Source organism: Pleurodeles waltl, chromosome 6, assembly GCF_031143425.1.
Source record: "Pleurodeles waltl isolate 20211129_DDA chromosome 6, aPleWal1.hap1.20221129, whole genome shotgun sequence".
In the NCBI taxonomy this organism is placed as follows: Eukaryota; Metazoa; Chordata; class Amphibia; order Caudata; family Salamandridae; genus Pleurodeles; species Pleurodeles waltl.
Genome location: NC_090445.1, coordinates 1,060,598,701 through 1,060,615,019, shown reverse-complemented (window position 1 = coordinate 1,060,615,019; position 16,319 = coordinate 1,060,598,701).

The following is a 16,319-nucleotide window of genomic DNA, read 5'->3' as shown; positions in this document are numbered from 1 at the left end:
GGGACATGCTAATGCCTATAGGGTGGAAATGCTGGATATTATGGACCTATTGAAGACTGGATATTTCACGTGCTAGCAACAGTGGTGGGACACGCTGTAGAGTAGAGACCCAACTAGCGATGTTAGTGTGTTCCCTGGGTGAGACAGGAACAGGGTACAAAAGATTTTGGTTGGAATCAAGTGCATGCTGGTAAAATGGGATATTGTGGGTTACTGGAGGTGCAAGGAGGCACCACCGAAGATGAAGTGGCTGTGGGGGATGGATTATAGCTTATTAACTAAAGAGGCGATATACAAATCTAGACGCTGCCATCTAAAATAAAAAATGGGGGATTATGGCGAGAACGTTACAATATTCCATGATTACCACAGGCATTGACTTGATTACTGAGTAGGATGGTGAGACAAATTATGGAACACCAGAAACAAGAGTAGGGTGGAGGGCAACTGTTAGACAATGTATATCAGCCAATGTGACTTGTCGCGGGTGAGGGAGGAGAGAAAAGGGGCACAAGCTGAGATGTAACCACTGGGTTTTGATCAACTGTTTTGTTTATTTGGTTCCTAAATGCGCAATAAAACAAATAGTTTTTTTGTTTTTTAATTATGGAAGAAAGAGAGATTCTTGCAAGATTTGGGGGTACTCCTGTTTCATATTTAAAAATACATTTGTAGTAGTGTCAGGAGCATAGGGTAACGAGGGATGGATGGTAAGACGTGTTAAAAGGATAGATGTCAATCTTTTGAGGTTACAGCACTGAGCTTACATTGTATTTATTCTTTTCAAATCTAATTGATGGCGTTAGATCTCTTCACTTTATCAAGTCTGGTGGTAGCCCCAATGAGGCCAGTCAATGGAAAGGAACTGGAGACTGAATCTACCATCATCCTCAAGAGAGACTACTGATTCAATAGGAAGCCAAGGATCAGATGACCCTGGGGTCTGATCAGCAGTGGTACCTAAATAAAACCATAAAGCCAGGCCATGAGTCAAATGGACATCGAGACTGACCGGCAGTGCAATTTAAATGCAATCATGCCATGGAGGTCAAAGATCAGGCCCGCACACAGACGGATTTTCAACACTATCCACATATGAGCAAATCATGGAAGAATAACAAATGCATTGAAAACAGACTGCACTGTAGTGTTACATCCATGTGATGATGTCACAGAATCAATAGCTGAATGGCAAAAAAGGCACTACGGTGCTTAATGGTAAATAAGGTAATACAGTGCCACATCTGTGATTGCACTAAGGATGCCAAACACTGAGTTGCCATACAAGTTGAATTTCCATCTGACCCACAGGAGACCATTCCAGAGGCCGAGTGGATGTCCATGGAGACAGGAGCCTTCTATCACCTACTAGACAGAAGACAGAATTGCCCCAAAAACGTACATGTTGTGAAAACAGTACATTCATTGCATGATAAAACATTAAATCAATGGCCAGTAATACAGTGTTGCACGACATCACTAGAAAAATTCATCAATACTGCGCATAAGGTTGCACTAAGTACAACAATTTCAGCTCTGCCAATGAAACATTTGAAAATATACAATCTCAAATTGCAAACTATTAGCATCTGCACCAAGCATGCCAAGCAGAATGAATGCATCGGGAAATGTCAAATATTAGGAGGGAGTAAGTGTCAGACTTGAACATGCGAAAGGCAATTTGGTAATTGCAAATTTCCAATTTTTAAAAGCTTGAAAAACCCATTTTACCACTGGAGTTGTTATATTGGGCATAAGAGCTTAGAAATCATCTCAGGTTTGTCAATCTGACATCTGTGGTAGCAAAAGAAGGATCTGCTCAAAAGTCAAACAACTTGAAGGACAGAAAAGGTTCAGCACAAAGCCTTCGGGTTTGGCACTAAGTCAGAGCTACTAAGATAGCGTGATCTAGCTTTGCTGCAGATCCCAATATTTTAGAACAAGGGAGGCATCAAGTGATATATCGGCTGGCATATCCATCTTTAACAGGTCTGTGTTAGCTGTAAGCAGACATCTTACATGTCTGACCCCTGTGCTGCTGTCTACACCTAGGAGGTTGTACTGGAGGGTAAATCCTAGCTAGACAATGCCGGCTCGACTTTGCCCAACAGCGTCAGGCTGAGTACTATGCAGAACAGCCAGATTTAGCACGTGTGCCGCCAATGATGCCAGACGACTCTTAATAACTCTGGTGCCACATTATTTTCCACCCCTATGTGCAATGCAGTGTTACAATTTTTCACGTGGCGTCCGTTCTATGAAAGATAGAAATCTGGGTCTAAATATCATACAACTCCATGGACTGAACATCCAACTCGACCAACATTGGAGCAGAGCAGGCACGAGAGTGGAGGGTTTTAGGAACCAATTATCTGAGAAAGTTAGTTTGTTATTATTTGTGTACCCCCAAATTTCAGACCCTTGAGAAGTGATCCTCAAAGTTTGGCATGCGGCCCTCCTGACCTTTACATGCGACACATGTTAGACAGCAGCACTGCGATGTTTTCTTTACAAAGTATTCCCATTCCTAAAGATATTAAATATATCAAGCAAGCATGTATTTGCAGGGAAACTGAAGTAAAAAACATATACATAGAAGATGTCCTGTGTCACTTAACTTTAAGAGCATCTTCATTTTAAAGCCATCCTTCAACAAACATGTAAAATGAGTCCATTTGAAGTTCAAAAAAGTGTAATTCTTTAACAGGCAAAAGTGTTTCACCTTAGCACATTAGATGTAAATCAGTGCATTGCGAAGCGTGTTTTTCAAGTGGCAGTTTTCAACCTGAATTTAGAAAGATTCAACGCCCCCCAACCCTCGCCCCATCCTGACAGCAATGCCAATAGTGACCCAAGAGGCGAACCAGTTGTTATGTGCACCCTCTGGCTTGCTCTCATTCCTCACATTATAGAAAGAAAAAAGTTGACTCCGGATCCCAGGGACAAAGCGAATGTCAGTTTTGTTTGGCAGGGTATAATCAGGCTCCAAGGTGCTGGGATGCAACAAAATGATTGGGTATCTTTAGAGTTAGCTGCTTCCATCAGATCAACCCTTTAATTTTATTCTCGTTCTTATTTCTGAAATGTTAGAGTAGACATGTGAGATTTGCTTTCTAAAAAGAATTCCTCCACATCACTAAGGCATATAGCAGTTTATATTTAGCCCATTAGATGTGATTCGTCTAGGAAAAAGCCAAGGACTGAAAAACATCAACACACCTCTCCACTCTAAAAACCGAGATGATTTACTCTTTAAAGAGGCCAACATTCTGGTTGCATTTTCCTAGTATCAAATATTGATTTATCAGTACTCACGTAGAGAAAAGCCACATATTCAATTGGCCAGAGGTCGGTAGCACTCCTAAAGTTTACCAATAATATAAATACCAAAGACCGATGTGCTGCACCTAGAAACTATTAACCTACTAGCATGTGTTATAAGCTTTTAACACACCATTGTGCACACACGCAGGGACTGTAGACTCGAAACCAAAACACTATTGCCAATATATTTTTCATGTGAATTAATTTTTAAGGCTGATTCATTACTATCCTCCGAGAACTGCACCTGCTCTCTATTGGTAATTCACTGAATCGTGTCATAATCCTGTCATAAGTTTTAAGCTTGGCAGAAAGGTGAATTGCAATACAAATTCTGTTTACACTTTGATAAAACAGTGGTAATTTTTAACAGGTAGGTATGCTTGTCCATAAGCTGCCACAAGGCCACCTTGATTTGCGGGAAATGGGACACCTGGTACATCTGTTCGAGCGTGTGGAGGCAGGGCCACCTTGCCACAGAGTTGGCTTAAGTCCACCAGATGGAAAATGGGTGTGGAAAACAACAGGTGGTACAAGAACCTTTGGAGCTGTTCTAGTCCAATAAGAGGGAAATTCACCTTTACAAGCGGCCTTTGAGCCTTTTGTAAATCGTCTGACTTGAAAAAAACATCTCAACTGTGTACCTGAAATCATTTGTACAATGTTTTAAATAAATACTTAGGCCCATATTTATACTTTTTGACGCAGATCAGCACCAGAGCAGATTTGCGTAAAAAAGTTTACCGCCGGCTAACGCCATTCCAACGCACCAGCCAGGCACCTTATTTATGGATTGATGTTAGCCGGCGCTGCGGCCTGGTTAGCGTCAAAATAAATGACAGTAACCGGGCAGCGGAGGTGAAGGGAAGATTGGGGGTTGTGCGCCAAAGAATGGTGCAAGTCAGGTTAGAGTAAAAAATATTGGCTTTAACCTGACTTGCGCCATTGTTTGACCCACAACCCCCATGGAAATGACTCCTGTCTTAGCAAGGACAGGAGTCATGCCCCCCTGCCCAATGGCCATGCCCATGGGACTTTTGTCCCCTGGGCATGGCCACTGGGCACAGTGGCATGTAGGGGGGCCCAAGTTAGGTCCCCTATGCCACTTAAAAAAAAAAAAAAATACACTTACCTGCACTCACCCCGGATAGGTCCCCCCATCCATGGGTGTCCTCCAGGGGTGGGCTAGGGTGGCAGGGGGTGTCCCTGGGTGCAGGGAAGGGCACCTGTGGACTGCTTCCATGGTCTCCCACCATGGAAATGAGCCCACAGGTCCCTTAATGCCTGCCCTGACCCAAGTGTTAAAAAACGCCGCAAATCCGTCTGGGCGCCATGTTTTAAGGCCTACCTCCTCCTGTGCGTCATTTTGATGCCGGAGGATAAATAAGGCACACATGCCTTAGAGTCATTTTTTGCACGGAAACGCCTACCTTGCATGTCATTAGCACAAGGTAGGTTTCCACGTCCAAAAAATTACTCAAACTCCATAACTTTGGCGCTGGATGGGTCTAGCACCAAAGTATAAATATGGAGTTAAGTTTGTGCGAATTTGCGTAAAAAAAAAATGATGCAAATCCGGCGCAAACAGAGTATAAATATGGGCCTTAATTCAATCCTTGTTGGCCGATTTCCATATGCGTTTTGACACCTGCCACCTACTTAGCCTTTGGACATATCTTTGAATCAATGCTTAAATGTGTGTATATGCAGAGGTATACAGTGTATTATGCTATTTATTACTAATATTGAGCATGGGGAGAGGCCATGAAACAAGATAGGCAACATTCCATTATCATAACAAAGGAATGTTTATGAGTAAATTAGTTACAAATAACAAGGGACTAGGCAATATTAATGACTATATAGAGCTCTATTATTGGAGGTAATTAGATATGACAACCAAGAATAAATCAAAGTTCATACAATCAATATTATTTATCAGTTATTATCTTGTAGACAGTTTCACACTTGAACATTTTCTGGAGATGCTTTATTGGTAGTTTCAAGTTAAAAAGCTTCAAATTCCATCTTCATTTCATAAATTCGTAAGTATACTCCCTTTCCATCATTAAAAAAAACAACACGTTTTGCAGAAGAATTCGCTTCATCAGGGCCATGTTATGTAAATCAATAGTTATCTCCTTTTTCGAATGGAAATATCCATTGAGAGGATACCCATAGATTAGTTACACTCCACTTCCTTACCTAGAAAAAGATGGCACAATTCTTTCACTGGGGACACACAACATCACACACAACCAGTGCTGAATTTGTTTAAAAAAGAATACATGGAAAATAGGAGCACAGTGGAAAGTATTACTTAGGAACCCGTCAGAAAGTTTGTTGGCAATATACAGGGTTGCTTAAATGTGTTGCCACCTCTTGGACTTATCTTCTGTCACCTTACAGTTCCTGTCTCTTTATCTCAACTTTACGGGTTCTTTTTCATCAGTGCTTTCTTCCATTCTCACTGTTTTCCTATCAGTCTCTTCCTCCTCCTTTCTCCCTTTTCCACTTTTCTCTCTTTTGCACTTGGTTAACTTCTACTGATGAAAAGTAAGCCTCGGCCCTCAGGAATGAGCACTGTTGCCAACCACGAGCTAACATCAGCACTAATTTAGCACTGCAGCAAAACATTACCAGTAGCTGCTTAGACACATTACTTTTATTCAAAGAGGCTGTGAACCTACTATCCACTTTTCTGGTATCCAAAATGGATAAACCTGGAAGTTGCTGAACCTTGATCACCAAGTTCAGAAGTTAATCAGCATGGAAATAGCTGTTCATTTGCATCAAATGCTTTGCCAGTTGCAGATCTGCTAATTTTAGGACGGCATCCCTACGTCTATGAGTCAGGAGCCCCTTAGATACATTCTCATCATCAAAGCCATCCTAAGAACTAGTGTATCTTAATACAATCACTTGAGAGTAAGTCTACTAGCCCCCTTTCCGAGAAACCTTGGGACATATTTATAAGGATTTTGTGCCACCACTGCGACATTTTTCTTGGCACAACGGTGGTGCTAACCCAGCGCCATATTTACAAAGTGGCACTAGACATGTCTAGCGCCACTTTTACAAGGCTTGCATAATTTTTTAAGATCGCAGTCTCACCTTGCATCGTTTACCGACAATGTTAAGCAAGGTAGGCGTTCTCTCACAAAAAATTACCCTAGCCTGCTAGTATCATATATACATGCCTCATGAAAAAAGACACATGCTAAGAAGAAATTACCCTAGTTCGCATTTAAGTTAACACTTTAACACCTGGTGTCAGACCAGGCATTAAAATGACGTACAGGCATAGGTATATAAGGAGAACACACAAAACACTCTGGCAACCTACAGAACCTACAGGACACAATGGACCTGTTACTGATCCAACTTGGAACCCGCAGACAACGCCAGCGACGATGCCACCAGCTATGCCATCACCACCGCATCACTCACCATCACCACCACAGCAACTAGAAAGGAAGCACAGGATGAGGGAGTACATCTATCGGCAAAGAACAACAATTTTTGGTGTTCAAGAAGAAGATTTCGAACCTGCACTTCAGTGTGCACCGATGTGTAGCCTGCAACCCCTGTCTGATTGCAACTCTGCCATGCACAGTGTGTGATAGAAGGGGATTCAAAGGGGTAAACATGGATATAATATCCACTAGAACCCGTATTTAAGCTTCTTGATGGAGTTGTTTTAATAATAGCAAGGATACCACCTTAATAAAAGGACACTTTAGTGGTTTATCCCTAGATATTTTTACGTTTTCATCTGGACCTTGGTCTCTAGTCCAGTTAGATAATATCTAAGAACTCCCTCAAGATAGCCCCACTTGAGGTTGAGCCCGCCCTGGTAGTATTATCTTACCAGGGTGGGACGAGGTGGCCGATGATGAAGCGTGTCACATTAAGGCCCAGATTCATACAATTTGACGCAAACCAGCACCGCCGGCTAACGCCATTCCTACGCGCCATGCGGGCACCATATTTAAAGATTGATGTTAGCCGGCGTGGCGGTTGTGCGTCAAAAAATGGTGCAAGTCAGGTTTGAGTCAAACATCATGGCTCAAACCGGACTTGCGCCATTTTATGACGCACAACCCCCATTGAAATGACTCCTGTCTTAGCAAAGACAGGAGTCATGCCCCCTTGCCCAACGTCCATGCCCAGGGAACTTCTGTCCCCTGGGCATGGCCATTGGGCACAGTGGCATGTAGGGGAGGCCTACATTAGGCCCCCCTATGCCACTTAAAAAAATAATAATAATACTTACCTCAACTTACCTGTACTTACCTGGGATGGGTCCCCCCATCCATGGGTGTACTCCAGGGGTGGGCGGGGTGGCAGGGGGTGTCCCTGGGGGCAGGGAAGGGCACCTGTGGACTGCTTCCATGGTCTGAGACCATGGAAGTAAACCCACAGGTCCCTTAACGCCTGCCCTCACCCAGGCGTTAAAAAACGGCGCACATCAGCCTGTGCGCTGTTTTTTAAGGCCCGCCCCCTCCTGTGCCTCAAAATGACGCAGGAGTATAAACAAGGCGCACAGGCCTTAAAGTCATTTTTTGGACAGGAACGCCTACCCTGCGTGTCATTAAGGCAAGACGGTTTCCTGCATCCAAAAAATGACGCACACAGAGGTTTTTTGACATCCGCGGGGTCGGGCGTCATAGTTTAAATATGGGGCAAGGTTTGGGCCTAATGTGCGTCAACATTTTTGACGCACATTCGGCGCAAACAGAGTATAAATATGCCCCTAAGTGAGTGAGCTCACCTCGCCCAAATCTTTGGGATTTCTGGAATTCCCAGAATAGGAAGGATCAGAACAAGAGAGATTTCTTTCAAGAGAAGAATTCTAGGTTACAAATTTAGGAGTGCCATGCAATAGATGTGTGGGTGATACAAACTGAGGCTAGTATGGCATACCTATATGCCTCAGTCTCCCTCCCTTGTGTGTAAGATTGCTACTTTGGACACACATTAGACTGTTCCACAGATGCACTGTCATAGGGGTGGGTAAGCTGGCCACAATCTAGGGAAATTCAGATGCATCCCAGGAAATATACTTAGCAAGGGTATTATGTGTGTGAACATGTCGAATAAATAGGTTATCATAAGCTGTGTGACTACACAAACTGTGGAAATGTCTAATCTGTGTAGTCAGATCCCAAGATTGCATGTACCCCCACATACGTACACTTACAGAAAACGTATTGTACACATGGGAAGACAGGAAGGTATGAAATAGTGAAGCTCCTGTCAAGCAAGTGGCTCCTCAATTAGATCACCATATTTGCTATCACCATACAATTTAAAAACCACCACCCCTTGCGTAACAGCCTGCTGTCTGTACATTGGGACAAAGCACATATAGCCTTACTTGTGTGCAGTCCTACATGTGGGTGTAAGGGCCACATTCCATGGCTAGTCCATGGAAAGCCTAGGTGTCAACTGATTAGTAGTCTCAGGTGACTACACATAGAGGCATATTCACAAGAAACTGAAGAATTGGCTATGATGCGCAAGTTTTAGTAGTTTGCCCTGGAATCCCCTAACAACACCATGGTAGCACTGTATTCACAATACAGTACTCCATGGCACTCATTAGCACAACTGTGCTAAACAAATTGGCTCAGTTGTGGTGCTTTGCTGGACTGGCACCAAAAACTGTTGCACTAGGCGATAAAAGCTCAGGAACACCCATAGGACATAGCACTAGTGTCAGCCTAACGCCTGCCGTGAGCATCCGTTGAAAATGATGCAAGAATGGTGCAAGGACATCTTGTAAATTCCCCAGTGTAATAGCTATTGGGCCTCCCTGCAGGGGTATGCTCATCTTGCACACATCATGCTTTCCACAGGTATGATGTGTCGCAATGGGTTTCCAAAGTGGCGCAATGCTAGCATTGTGCCACTTTGTACATATATGGCTTATTGTGAATATCTGTTTAGTGCCATGGTAGGGTAAAATTGTATGACACTACGGATGCACAAAGGTGTGCAAGGGCCTTTTAAATGTTTCCCATTGTTGGCACATAAGGCCACCCTATGAAGTTGCCATTGACATGACTCATGGGAAATGTGGCCCATGTATTGTATGGTCCTTGTAAGGCATGTACCATCACACATGTACACTTACAAGACATACCTTAAACACATGGAAAGAGAGCAGGGTGTTGATCTGAATTACCCACAGGTAACGCAACACTACACAGGACTGATGACATGTAAAAAAATATATTTTCCCTAGGACACCATACATTTTAGTATTTTTAACGTGCTTTGCATCAAAAAAATAGTCTCTTTGCTGCTATGCGTGTTTTTTGATGGCATTGCGTCTACCAAAAATGATGCATACCATGCGATGCGTTGGAGCTGCCTAATGTCATGTTGCCATGGGACATTAAGAAACATGCAGAGGCGCGCAGCACCAAACAAAATGGCGCATCATCAAAAACGTGACAAATTATCACAAAGAAGTGAGGTAATGGATCTACTATGCACACCAGGAACTGCAAAATTACTTTCAATTTATTTTATTTCCACTGTCTTTTTGTCTGTCTTGGTGAGATAAGGTGTTTTTGAGTGCTGTGTCAAAGAGTGGTGTTTGATGTGGCTTTTATGCTGTCTGGTGTCCAATTTGTGTCCCTGACCTCTGTATTGTCCTGTCTATTAGACATTTGTATTGTTTTGTTATTGTATTGTTGGGTGTCTGTCTCCAGGGTAGCATAGTAAGTTGGGCTAGTTGGGGGTTGTTTGGGTGATTTTTTTGTTTTGGGTTCAGGGTACAGTGGGTGCCTGTGACAGTATGTCAGGGAGGGAAAGAGCACGTCACCTCAGAGCTGAAGAGTTAGGCGGGTTCATCTGGCTGGTGCTCCATTACCTGCCCATCATGGTGGACATGGGTGGCCGAGTGATCCAGGACTACAACACCAAGGCGAGGAAGCTGCGGTAGGGGAAGGTCCTCTCCCAGATGAACTGGATCTTCAAGGTGGAGCAGACTACCCAGTAACTCAAAAATCACTGGGCAGATATTGAGTGGGGAGCAGGACCTTCTGGACCATATTGGGATTGAGGTTGAAGAAACTGTGGGTGAGTACACAAACTTTGTGGTTGACTCTTGTTTTAGAATTGCAGGTACATGTCTGTTGACCATAGGGCCTCCTTTACAAAGTTAAGCAAAGAGCAGGGTTGTAAATATTGTGTTGGCGCAAAAAAATCAACCAAGGCAATGGCAACACTGCACCATTAAGAAGACAAAATGCTTAGTCCTGTCCTTGTCCACTAGGTTTTGAGACTAAGGGCCAGATGTAGCAATTTCCGAATCGCAAATTCGGATGCAGAACGGTGTCTCAGATACCGTCTGCGAATTGTTATGGGGTCGCAAAGACCCACCTCATTAATATTAATGAGGTGGGTCGCATTTTGCGACCCCATAGCGATTTCCTGCACTCACAGGGATGGTGGTCTGCTGGAGACAGCAGACCTCCATGTCTGTGACTCCTTTTTAAATAAAACAGTTTTTTTTTTGTATTGCAGCCCGTTTTCCTTAAAGGAAAACGAGTTGCAATACAAAATAATAACGAAACCATTTGGTTTCGTTTTTTCAGAGTAGGCAGTTGTCCATTGGACCACTGCCTGCTCTGAAAAAACATTTTTGGCAACATTCACAAAGGGGAAGGGGTCCCATAGGGACCCCTTCCCTTGGGACCCCTTCCCTTTTGCGAATTGGTTACCACCAGTGTGACACTGGTGGTAACTGCGAATTGCTTTGCGACCGCGTTTGCGGTCACAAAGCAATTTAGCATTGCGGTGTGAGTCGCAAATAGGAAGGGGACATCCCTTCCTATTTGCGAGTCGCATTCACATTTTGCGAGTCTGTACCAACTCGCAAAATGTGAATGAGCATCGCGATGCGCATTTTGCATGGCGCAAACTGTGATTTTTGTAGTTTGCACCATGCAAAATGTTACCTACATCTGGCCCTAAATTCTGATGTACACCAACGCTGACACAACTGTGTACATGGTTACCAGGAAGATGTGTCCATGTCCACTAAGTGCCTAACTTCTGTTGTATGTTGCATAGTCATGTACATTTGACGTAAAAAATTACACAGGTGTAAAGGCAGTCATAGCTGAGTGTGTCCTTTGAATCATGTATGTGCAGAGTGACATCACAAATACCAATTTTTGAAAAATGTTGCAGTAGGAAGTCTTCTGCAATTACTTAACAATGTGGCTGTGACATTTATATTAGGCTCTAGCACATATGTGTACATGTCAGCCTGTCCTACCAATGTTTGTCACTGAGACAAGTATGATGTCATTATTAAGTATTAATCAACATAGGTATACAAGTGTTATTGGCAGATGATGTCTGATGTGCAATAGTTGTCCATAGTGTTCATTGTGCAACACTCACAGTGCCATGTCTCATGTTCCCTCTTGCAGGTGGATCCCAACCATACACTATCGGAGAGGTGACAAGCTTCGATTACCTTGATGCAACCATTGAGTAGCATCCTGTATGTGTAATGTGTCGTGCAAGTGTTGTGTGTGCAGTTGTATGTTGGATGCAATACCATGTACCAAGTGCATGTATTCTATCACAAACATAGTAGGCTAAACCAGGATATGTACTGTTTGGTTGCAGTTGTGTGTAGGATGTGCATCCCATGAAATGATTGCACTGGTGGCAACATGTGTAGCAAAGGTCAAGGAAATATTGGACATGGTACATGAGTCCATTAACAGTGATGACAGTATGGACATGTGGCCGAAGTTAAGGGCCCAACACATGTGCAGGTTTGCAAGATGTTATTGACTGTACATGTAACTAATCTGTGTGTCACAGGTAGCACTAAGTAACTCAGCTTATGGTGTGATGCATTACCATGTGCACAGTCACCTAAAGTTAGTAGGCCAGTTGTCAACATGCCACACTTGATATACCCACATTTCAACCACCATTGTGGTGTGACACCTCAATATCTAAGTCATAGTTTGCAACATTTCTAACCTATGTCATCCTCGCATATCTTATCATGTATGTTTGGCCAGCGGGATAACCTTGCTACATTGACATATGTCATACCATAAACCACAGCATCATCTACTCGTGCTGATCCAGATGTTGTCCAGGATGTGATGTAAAAACAAATGACACACAATGTGCAGCATTAGCCAGTGCTATCCCAAGATCCCTGTGTAGATGTGGTTTAGGACATGCTCTTCAGGATTTTATGGTGATTTGTGCTGGCCAATGTGTTACAACTGCAGATGGTGTATTCACTGCACATGTGTTGTTCACTTGCCAAAATATACAATTGGCTGATATTTCCAAATCATGTTGCAGCTGCAAATATGAATGCATTACAGAGGAATCAATTTGTAAAGAGGGCAGAGAGGTACCGTCACATTGAACAAGTATTAAGGGCATGCTTCAGGGGCCTGGAAGGCCTTCCATCAAATGGGGGCGGGGCAGTGGAGGGAACATCCGCCACCTACGCAGCAGCAAGGCCTGTGACTACAGGCAGTGCCACTTCTCCTGAGGCAGGACTTTCGACCTGGGCTCCATCAACTAGTCCAGTGACGACTACAATTGCAGCACTACGTGCAGGAGTTTCACACTGAGTTGGCTGATCAAAAGTACCGTATTGCCTGGTTGGAGCACCAGTATGGGCAGATTTTTTTTTTGCTATGCAAACTGAAAGCACACAGTATGAAGCACTAAGGGCACACTTGGACACAGACTGAGCACGTCCCTTCCATTTGGAAATGTGAATGAATATAGCTGGGTTAATTAGTTAGTTAGGATTTGGTAACTTACCATAGTGTAGATTAGTTTGTAGTACTTAGTGATAGTTTTTTCTCAGGGGTCGGGTGTGTAGAATATCTCTTTTATTTTTTTGGTTGGGGAGGCGGGTAATGTTTAGGGTATGCATACTAAAAAAAAAAAAAAAAAAAAAAAAAAAAAAGAAATATTTTACAAAACTTTACTACAAATATATAATTGTTTAGGTCATATGTTTAGTTAGTCAATCCTTACCTTTAGTTACTGTTATCCTTGTTGTTAGATATATATTAAGGGGGGCGTGGGGTTGATGTTTATCATGTGGCATAATATATTTAGAATAAGTAGACATAAATTAAGTTAGGTTTAAGAATAAGTTAGGCTACAATAGTGTAGTATAGGTTAGTTTAGGTAGTTTAGGAATTTTAGGCTTAGTTTTGGAGTTGAATAAATCATTTTACTATTCCTGATATATGGTCTCCATTCTGATTTACTATTTAGGAGGTAGCATGTATGCACAGGTCATGTTAGGCGCATGCCTTTGCAAGTTGTAGTTAGTTTACATGTGTGACTAGGTGCATCCCTTATGGTCAATTTCCTCTCAGGTTGGCAATGCTGTCACATCTGCAACTCCAGACAATTTTCACATATTTTCAAGGTGGCATAAAGCCACTTTGGGTGGTTGAACACTGCATTGTATACATGGCTCCCCCCAAAGCAGATTTCTTTGGAAGAGGGACAAGCTATGGGGGTTGCTGTGAGCTTAGCCATGCAACACCCATTGCATATGGTACTGCCTCAGATTTACAATGGAATGTATACCTGAGGGAGTGCCAAAACAATGACGTCAGCCCAGCGGTGTGGTTTTCATGGCACAACAGGCAGATAGATTAATCTTTCGCCTGGTTTTTGCTTATATTTTGTGTGCTTCATTTTACCACTTACATAGTAGGGAGCAAGGAGCTTTTACTGTTTGCATATGTGCACGGAGGAAGATTTCCTGCACATAAACATCCAATCCCTGCAACACAGACACCTTTGCATTATGGTGAAAGTGTGCCTGCACAAGCACTAGACAGCTGTATCTGCAGTAGCTCTAGAGAAAAACATGGCCGGACATTATCCTATTGCATACAGTACTTACCTGCGTTTTAGTTATGACGCAGTTCAGTACAGTTATATTGCTTGCAGCACCATGCTGCCCAATTTGTTTCGGTACATAAGGCCCCTCAATGTATAGAGTTCACACAATGCATAAAGTACACACATTTCCTGCCTCAGACACCGATTCAAGACAACTGATGTTTAGAGTAAATTGATTAGGATGTGAAATTATGATATTGGTGGTACTGTGCAGTACACAGGAGACTAACCCCACAAGAGATCCCAAACCAATGGAAGTCCAGACAGAGTCCGGGGCGGGGGGGTCAACCTGTCATGAAACATGTGTAGGAGAGGAGTGCATTAGTGAGGAGGAGATCACATTGCCAATATATAGGAATTGTCAGCAATGATGGTTCACATATGTGATTGGTCAACACTGGGAGAGTGAAGAGTGGACGTTGATATATGTTGTAACACTGGCATGATCTTCAGCACAGAGCAAAAGAGAAACTGTCCATGTGCACAGACTGTAGCTACCGGGTGGTTTTTCGGGTGAATGATGTTTGTTCCACATCTTCATCCTCTGATGTGTGCAGTGAATCCTGTGCCAGGGGTGGTGCTGGTGTTGAAGTCGAGGGAGGCACACACATATCAGGGGCTGGAAATGTGGATTCAAAGGTCCCAGCAGCTGCCATCAGTGGAAAGATGAAAGGCATCACTGCAGCAAGGAGATACTGCTGGTTTCGCAACACAGCAGCTACATCACGGTGGTAGGCAGCCAGGTTATCACTGAGGGAGCCAAGCATCCTCTGCATGGACTCCAGAATAGTTTGGATAGCCCACAGCCTGTTGTCAATCATGCTGGTGCCCCTTTGGGTGGGAAATTGTTCAAGCTTCTGCCTCAGGACACCAGTTATGTCAGCCAGGGCCTGCTTGAGTCCACGTAATGGAGAGTGGGTGCCTCCGCTGGCAGCAGAGTTGTCCTTATTCAGACTGAGGCACCTATGGGCTCCCACTAGACTACCCGCTATGGTCTGCATCCCCATCTTCACCTGCTGTGCCAGCTCATACTGTGCTCCTACTGCTGCATTTTGGAAGATGATGTCTGGGTCCTCTCAGTCCAGGGCTGTGGATGAGATGGCAGATGGTGTGTGTTGTCTGTTAGGTGGTTCATTTGGAGACCCTGCAACGCTTGGTGTCCTCCATGTGACCAAAGATGGTGTCTGGATGGCACCCAGGATCTGCTGGAGAGTGTCAGAATTGATGCTTTGCAGCTGGTCATCGCCATCATTGGTAAAGTCTGAGACAGGCAGCTGGCCGTGAGGTATGGCATCATCCTCTGCAAGGAGATGTAGATATGTCAATGCTGATCTGTGTTAGCTGTTCACATGAGTCATTAGATTGTTAATCATGGTACCTCACTTACATGGCACAGAGCCACGCATCAGGTCCCTTATTTATGGGCCCCTAGTGGCACATTGTGCAACCAGGGTGTAATTATTTGGAACACGCTATTGGCACAATATGCCAGTCCACATTTCCTAGTCTGATCTAAGCCATCCTGTGTGTTTTTATTTTTTTGGGCTACTGCATGTGGACCCCTTTCATGCGTTACTGATCTATCACTTTTAGTATGTGTCACAATCTTCTGCCGACCCACATGTGTTGCAACAGTTGATGCAAGGGTGAGAACTATCCACTTGCATTATCCTTGTCACCTCTTATAATGTGTGGTGTTTCCTGAACCACCCATAGTAAGATGCAACCACCCTCGTGTATGGGATTGTACAGGAAGGTGTCCCTTCGTGCAGAGCAACACTCATCCCTGCAGCACAGGCCACCTTGCAGCATGGGTGTAAGGGTTCCTGTGTTGCCGGGCTGAGTGTTGTTGTGCATGAGAGTGCCAGTCCATATTTCCTAGAACAAAGAAGGCACCTTGTATGACTTTTTATGCCTTGGTATTATGTGCCCTTTTCAAACCTCACACTGCATGCAGGTGTTATTCCATGTGTGTTGCTGGGGCTGTTCCCACAAAACACATGTGTAAACCACCCAACTTCTGAGGCTTTCCCAGATATTCATGTATGTGAATGATGCAG